The sequence below is a fragment of the Procambarus clarkii genome, chromosome 21 (genome assembly GCF_040958095.1).
Source record: "Procambarus clarkii isolate CNS0578487 chromosome 21, FALCON_Pclarkii_2.0, whole genome shotgun sequence".
Classification (NCBI taxonomy): domain Eukaryota; kingdom Metazoa; phylum Arthropoda; class Malacostraca; order Decapoda; family Cambaridae; genus Procambarus; species Procambarus clarkii.
In genome coordinates, this window is record NC_091170.1 from 13,496,023 (window position 1) to 13,505,100 (window position 9,078).

Here is a 9,078-nt window from a genome sequence, read left to right on the forward strand (position 1 = left end):
ACTCGGGATTGGCCAAGAGGAGTTACAAGACGACAATTCTCGTCTTCTGTTTGGAAGTTCTGCAAACGTTTTGCTAGATACTTCTGCCAAGGTGTTTGTAGACACCTTGAGGTATCATTTGTGACCCCTGGCAGCGTGTTGCTGAAGACCTCTGTCAGTGTGTGTCTGGAGAGCAGATTTGGTGTATTTAGACATTGTGACAATACGGTGTGGGATTGGCCCATGTTGAATAAGGTGAACTTGTCCGTGTTATTGCCATTGGACATGGATGACGTATATTTAAAGATATGAACTCACCGGTAACTGAAGAACACTGCAGATATATTAAGTCTCCTGTGTAGAAGTGACACTCTGTGTACATATGTTTATATATAGGAAAAATTATATTGATCAAGGTGTTATTTAGTCTTGTTTACTTCATTTTTAATTTCACAAGTACTTCCAACTGCCAATTCTTGATAACTTACTATTGTCTTGGGGTGTGATTGTAACACCATAAAGGTGTTTAGGTTAGTTAGATAGTATTTTACTTAGAACTTGAGACAAGATTTTGAGAGGCGACCGTCTGTCTGCCTGTAGCCATTAATAAAGTCACACCTAGAAGTGTTAATGACGATACACTGACTCGTGGTCAGGTCGTGGGATTTGACATTGCATCTGCTAAGCTGATAATTGTAGCCTGATAGCTGGGTGTGTCCTCTAAACAAAACCGCCGTTTAATGTGTGGCTTGGTAGAGGGCCTGGGGCTATCTACTTGTGGGCCGAGTTAACTACTAGGTAAAGTAGATATAAAGTAATAAATACCAAGAGAACTGTAGATTCCATAGGAGAGAGCACAGCACACAGAGCAGAGCAGAATAGCAGACTGCAGAGCATCGGCAGCTGAGACAGGCTGTTGGCTGGATGGGGGGACTCACCTGTCAACTGTAGAACCCCCCCCCCCCCTCTCTACTCAACTTTGGCAGTCCTTGGTGAGTGAACGTTAAGGTGACTTAGTCGTGTTTACTAAAGTGTTATTTGATTAACTTACTTGTATAAATTGTCTTTAATTTTGTTCCCTAGAGCTTTGTGAGTCAGAGGCGAAAGAGCCCCTGAGTTACTTATTTTATATGAGTACATGGTTAGAATTGGTACATGGAACAAGATTATGATAAAATTAAACATGCTAATAATGACATTTGTTAACTGCTTAAAGTATAGATGAGTTCCATTCCTTGTCGCGTATGTAATGAACTAGAATGGATGGTGGCATCACTTTCTACTCTTCTACTTCTACTTATCTACCCTTTTACCTTTTTTTGTTACGTCCTTCTCCCTCTCCTCTCCCTCCGCCTCTCTCCCCCTTTCCCTTTCATCTGACAACACTCCTTATTCCACCACACCTACTCCTCCCTCCTCTCTACCTCCATCACCCCAAACCCTCACTAATTACTTCATTATACATTTCTTTCGTTTCTCTTATACGTTCGTGGGAGTGAAAAGTTATAGATTTCTCTACAGTGCTGGTAGCTGATCAGGTAGATTGACTTGTTGATTTAGAAACTAGGTAGTCAAATACTTAGGTGACAAGGTGTTGAACTTGGGAGCCTGCAATTTGGACTCTGGAAGGATCACTAGAATAGTTAACTATGGGCTGGACAATGGACTAAAGAGACCTGTTTCCCCCACCCCCCGTTACAGGATCAATAAAGAAGTGATTCTAAGGCCCAATAAGCCGTAAGAACCCAGTTGCTGGAGCAGTCAGCCCGTACCAATGAGTACCCACCTGTGGTATGTGTGTGTTCCCTTCTGTGTTAAGTGAGTGTACCCACCTGTCTTATGTGTGTAACCCTCTGTGTTATGTGAGTGTAACCCCCTGTGTTATGAGAGTGTACTCTTCTATGTTATGTGAGTGTACCCACCTGTGTTATGTGTATGTACCCACCTGTATTACGTGAATGTACCCCCTGTGTTATGTCGCAGTTCCCTTCTGTGTTATGTGAGTGTTCCCACCTGTGTTATTTGTGTGTAACCCCCTGTGTTATGTGAGTGTACCCACCTGTGTTATGAGAGTGTACCCACCTGAGTTATGTGAGTGTACCTACCTGAGTTATGTGAGTGTACCCACCTGTGTTATGTGAGTGTACCCACCTGTGTTATGTGAGTGTACCCATCTGTGTTATGTGAGTGTACCCACCTCTGTTAAGTGAGTGTACCCACCTGTGTTATGTGAGTGTACCCACCTGTGTTATGTGAGTGTACCCATATGTGTTATGTGAGTGTACCCACCTGTGTTATGTGAGTGTACCCACCTGTGTTATGTGAGTGATTCCACCTGTGTTATGTGAGTGTACCCACCACTGTTATGTGAGTGTACCCACCTGTGTTATGTGAGTGTAGCCGCCTCTGTTAAGTGAGTGTACCCACCTGTGTTATCTGAGTGTACCCACCTGTGTTATGTGAGTGTACCCATCTGTGTTATGTGAGTGTATCCACCTGTGTTATGTGAGTGTACCCACCTGTGTTATGTTAATGTATCTGTCGTAACCCCGATTCATTCCGAACACAGCGATTACACAACACATAACACCTTGCCTCAGCAACCGTTACTACCACCGTGTACTCCTACACACACCAGACTCTTGAGGCGTACCACTAGGTTTGTACTGGAACACAATGAGTGAACATATGGAAGGCACTTAAAGTCCGTCGGGTTTTGTCATTTAATTACTAAGAATAGACTCTGACAAATCATAACATATTAAAATACTCTATTAGGTAAATACACTTCCAATACCCATAGACCACTTGACCTCCGCGGTCACCACTTGCACTCGTAACTTCCGCCTAAGTCCCTAATACGGAATGATTACTACAACGCTCCACACCCGGTTAGTCTTTCATTCAATACTGCAGACTTAACTTGGTCACTAAGATCACATCAGGCTCTCGCATAGCTGTCTGCTACACTTCGCTGCTGCCACAAACGGAGACCTCGGAGGACTTGCCAGTTCCACTCCCAAGACCAGACTGTCTCCAGTCAACCATGGCCTCAAACATTTCACCACGCCTCTCAAGGAAGGTATAATCTGATTAACCTTATCCCTAGAAGAGGTAACCTTGTTCCTAGAAGCCTGAGTCCTCTTTCCAGGAATTATTAGTTTGGCTAACAGCTGCGGTCTTAATCCCTTTGACCTTTCTTGGATATGTGATCCATAGTCTGTCTTCTTAACATGTACATCCAATCATCATTCGTTAAGTGTTGTAGTAATGATCCTCTAGCTAATAATCCCTACTAACTTGTGGATTACAACATATCCACCTGTGTTATGTGAGTGTGCCTCCTGTGTTAAGTGTGTGTACACCCCCCTCTCCTGTAATAGGTGTATGTACCTACCTGTGTTAAGTGTATTTACCCACCTGCGTTACGTATGTGTATCCACCTGAGTTATGTGAGTGTACTAAACTGTGTTATGTGTGTGTGTATCCCCCCCTGTATTATGTGAGTGTACCCTCCCTATGTTATGTGAGTGTATCCCACTTTGTTACGTGTGTGTGTATGCACCTGTGTTATGTATGTGTACCCACCTGTGTTATGTGAGTGTGCCCCACCAGTGTTACGTTAGCGTACCCACCATTGTTAAGTGTGTGTATATATACCAGTGATATTTATGTGTACCCACCTGTGTTATGTGTGTGTACCCCCCCCCCCTGTGTTATGTGAATGAACCCACTTCTGCTGTGTATGTGTACCCTCCTGTGTTAGGTATGTGTACCCACCTGTGTTATGTGTGTACCCACGTGTGGTATGTATGTGTACCCTCATGTGTAATGAATGTGTACCCACCTGTGTTATGTGAGTGTAAGTAGTAGGGATGGCTCCACACAGGTAACTTTTTTTTGGGGGGGAAAAATCCCCTGTGCCAGCCAGGGTTTTCAGGTGAATTTTGAAAATCCCCTGTGAGGGCCAGGGTTTTTCAGGCGAATTTGGGGAGTCACAGATTTGGAAGTAAGGAGTTCTTATGAGAAAAATAATTTCCGAGATCTTAGAAGTTTGTTAAAAGTTCTTATAATGAAAATAAGTATGAAAATCTTAAAGAAAAATTTTAGAAAATATCGTGTTTGTGTCACAGCATTTCCAGGTGAACTCTACGGACATATTTTGCCTGTTTTCAACTTCTGAAAAAGTTACCTGTGTGAGCCATGGTTTTCAGGTCCAAAGGGAAAAAATCGTCTGTGGGAGCCAGGGTTTTCCCTCTCCCTGCCTCTCCCGCTCGTACCTCACACCCCCTCCCTCCCCCCCCTTACCTCACAATCTCTCGCGTCGCCTTTATTTACCTTATGCCAGCCAGCCAGCCAGACGCTTCATGCAGGTCACCTCTTATCTTATCTTATCTTCTCCATAATATCTGGACCGTCCCTCTCTCTCTCTCTCTCTCTCTCTCTCTCTCTTCCTATTTCCTTACAGTTATTTTCAGAGTTTCAAATATTCATAGAAGTTTATTTATATGTTTATGACCGAATTTGTAAAAAAGACCATTTTCAGAGAATATTGTCTTAGATGTTTTGTTAAGGAAAACAGACAACTTAGCCATAACATTTAGTTTTATATCCATTTACGGCTATTTCACCTGTAAAGACCAAAATTGAACAGAGCCCAGTTATAGACAGAATTTCGACAGAGACCATTTTATACCTAAAAATGAACAGAGTCCACTTTGTGAGCAAAATTAGTCAGAGACAGTTTTAAGCTCATATTTCATCAGAGTCCAATTATCAACAGAAATTCGCCAGAGTCTACTTTGAGAGCAAAATTCGTCAGAGACAGTTTTAAGCTCAAATTTCATCAGAGTCCTGTAATCTGTGAAAATTTGACAGAGTCCATTTTATACCCAATTTTCGTCAGAGTCCAGTTTATGCTCAAATTCGCCAGAGTCTACTTTGAGAGCAAAATTCGTCAGCGACAGTTTTAAGCTCAAATTTCATCAGAGTCCTGTAATCTGTGAAAATTTGACAGAGTCCATTTTATACCCAATTTTCGTCAGAGTCCAGTTTATGCTCAAATTCGCAAGAGTCTAGTTTGAGAGAAAAATTCATCAGAGTCCAGTTTTAAGCTCAAATTTCATCTGAGTCCAATTATCAATAGAAATTCGCCAGAGTCTACTTTGAGAGCAAAATTAGTCAGAGACAGTTTTAAGCTCAAATTTCATCAGAGTCCAGTTTATGCTCAAATTCGCCAGAGTCTACTTTGAGAGCAAATTCATCAGAGTCCAGTTCTTGATCGAAATTAATCAGAGTCCAATTGAAGACCCAAATTTGACAGAGACCACATTTTCGCTACTAGCGGTCCAATCCCCCTTAAATTTTAAACAGTCATATTTCAGTCGTTGTAAATAAGATCAAGTCAGTTACTGAGCTCCAGCTCTCGTCCCCCAACCTCTTCCACCCTCAAGTCTTTGTAAATAACCCATCAATTTCCCCGAAATTTTTACCCTCTGTATTTCAGACATAGTAAATATGATGTAAACAATTATAAAACTCTAGCTCTTGTCCTCTGTCCAAGTTCACTCCTGTAAATTCATTACTATCAGTCCAAATCCCCCTGAGATTTATACACCCAACTGCATTTTCAGACATAGTAAATAATAACCAGTTCAGTTATCAAGTATCAACTCTTGTCCCCCAGCTTAGTTCATTTTGTACAAGTTCTTTATTTCCAACTAAATCACCTGAGATTTAAGATCGCCTTATTTCTAACGTAGTAAAATTAATCAGGGCATTAGCCAAGCTCCATTTCCTCTGTCTTAGATCATCGAACATAAATACATCTGATCAAGTCCCTCTCCAGCCTATCTGTTTATCAGAGCCCCCAACGTATCCAAACCTTCAATAATTATACTGTATTTGCATATTTTCACTATATTCACCTGTGTTCTTCACATTTTTTCCGTGTTTTCTGCGTTCATTCCACGTTCTACAAATGTTCATAGCATGCTCAGTTCAATTCTTTTCACCTGTTTTTCTCATTTTTTCTATTTTCTACCATTTTCCCCATATGTTCACTATGTTCTTTGTCATGTTTTCATGTACATCATATGTTCTCTGTATAACTTTTATACTCAATATTCATGTTCTCAATGTTCTTAGCTTGTTCTTCACATGTTCAGTGTTCATTCTTTGTATTCCCTATGTTCCTTATCATGTCTTCATATTCTCTATAAGTTCATATTCCTTGCATGTTCACTCTATTCATCAACTTTTTCTTACATGTTTTCTGTGTTCACCGTATGTTCACTGTGTTCATTCCCCTACTTAACCTCAATTTTTTATGTTCTTTGTTTCTTTAAACCAATTTGTTTCTTCCATTCACTAACTAGTTCTTTGTCAAATAATATTATACTGCATTACAGTTCCCTCAACAATTTTAGTCACCAAGATTTTATTTGCAAAACTATGTCAAAGTAATTCTCGTAGTCAACTTAATAGTTCTACTAACCCCGTTCTTAAACAAATCTACACTTTATTCAGTTCCAAATTTACAAAGACAAACCTTTCTTGTAACTTCTTAACTAAAAATCTTTCGCCAATCAACTAAAACATAGTCACTTTCGTCATTTCTCAACTAAACTTATTATCCAATCAACCAAAAAAATAGTCAGGAATAATCTCATTCAACACCGTTCTTAACTAAAACAACCTTTCTCTTAGCTAAAAATTGTCAAAGGAATCTTTCCAGCACTGTTCATAACTAAACTTATTCCCTAGTCATCAGAAAATAACCGTGTTCTTCATGTTTCATTGTCATTTCATAACTAAAATTATCCATCAATCAACAGAAAAAGTCATATTCATCATTGTTCCTAACTAAAATTATGTTTTCGTCAAGTAGGAAAATATAGTCAAAGATATCTATCATCATCGTTCTTAACTGACATTTATACTTTGTGGAGCACTAAAATAGTCACTGTCGTCATATTTTTTTCTTGTCTTTCCTCAACTAAATAGTCAAATGTAACTTTTTCAACACTTTCGTAACTAAAATTATATGTCGCTAAGTAAGAAAAATAGTCAAATGTAACTTTTTCAGCACTTTCGTAAAAATTATATGTCGCTAAGTAAGAAAAATAGTCAAAGGTGCTCTCCGTAACACCAAAGTTACTCTTCGAGATAACAAAAGACACTCTCAAACACTCAAAAATTTACTCGCATCCTCAAAGTTATTCTCAGAGTCATCAAAAGTTAATCTCAGTCATCAAAATGCTATTCTCTAAGTAGCCTTTCGTTCATCAGAGAAACTTTCTAAGACATCTTTGTTCATCAAAGTTATTCTCAGAGTCATCAAAAGGTATTCTCTGACTCACTTTTGGTCATTAAAGTTAATTTCTATGTTATAAAAGTTTGTCTCAGAGACATCTAAAGTTAATCTTAGAGTTAACAAATGTAATCTCTAACTCACTTTTGTTCATCAAAGTTGATCTCAGAGTTAACAAAGGTAATCTCTAACTCACTTTCGTTCAGCATATTAATTCTCTAAGTCCTCAAAGTTATTCTCTAAGACAACAAAGGTATTCTCTAAGACAACAAAGTCTTTCTCAGAGCTATCAAACTTGTTCTCAAAGTCATCAAAGTTATTCCAAGAGACGTCAAAGTTAATCTAAGACATCATCTTTCATCAAAGATATTCTCTCTAAGCCATCAATGTTCTTCTCTAAGGCATAAAAGTTATTCTCAATGTCATCAAAAAGTTATTCTCTGAGCTAACAAATTACTACTCATGTTCTCAAAGACATTCTCAAAGTCATCAAAGTTATTCTAAGAGCTATCAAACTTGTTCTCAAAGTCATCAAAGTTATTCACAGAGTCATCAAAGTTATTCTGTAACTCACTTTTGTTCATTAAAGTTAATTTCTATGTTATAAAAGTTATTCTCAGAGACATCTAAAGTTAATCTTGCTCATCAAAGTTGTTCTCTAAGACATAAAAGTTATTCTCAGAGACATCTAAAGTTAATCTTGCTCATCAAAGTTGTTCTCTAAGACATAAAAGTTATTCTCAGAGTCATCAAAAGTTGTTCTCTAAGACATCAATGTTGCTATCTAAGACATCAAAGATGTTCTCTAAATCATAAAAGTTAATCTTTAAGTCACCTTCGTTCATTAGAGAAACTTTCCAATCCATATTCGTTGACCAAAGTTATTCTCAGAGTCATCAAAGTGATCTCTAATTCACCTTCGTTCTCCAAAAGTTGTTCTCTAAGACACCTTCGTTCATCAAAGAAACTCTCCTTCTTCCATCATGTTATTCTTTAAGACATCTTCAGTCATAAAATTTCTCTCCAAAATGTAACTAGTTCAGCTTTTCATACCAAACCTGCACTTCTGTTAAAACATATTTTCTTAATCGCTTTACCCTAAAACTGTTCTCTGAACTACACTGTTCAAACCTACGTAACCTATCCTCTCCACCCAATGTTACTTAGTTAACGTAACGTTCCTAAACCTAACTTTACCTATCCTAACATAACTTACCTTACCTTACCTAACATAACTTACCTTACCTTACCTATCTTACCTAACTTTACCTATCTTACCTAACTTAACCTGCATAACCTAACTTTACATATCCTAACATAACTTACCTTACCTCACCTATCTTACCTAACTTTACCTATCTTACCCAACTTAACCTGCATAACCTAACTTTACCTATCCTAACATAACTTACCTTACCTCACCTATCTTACCTAACTTTACCTATCTTACCTAACTTAACCTTCATAACCTAACTTTACCTATCCTAACATAACCTACCTTACCTTACCTATCTTACCTAACTTTACCTATCCTAACATAACTTACCTTACCTATCATACCTAACTTACCTAACCTAACTTACCTACATTTACCTAACTTACCTACAATACCTAACTTTACCTATCCTAACTTAACTAACCTAACTTATCCTGCTTAACCTAACTTACCTACATTTACCTAACTTAACCTGCTTAACCTAACTTTACCTATCCTAACTTAACTTGCCTAACTTATCCTGCTTAACCTAACTTACCTACATTACCTAACTTAACTTAACCTGCTTAAC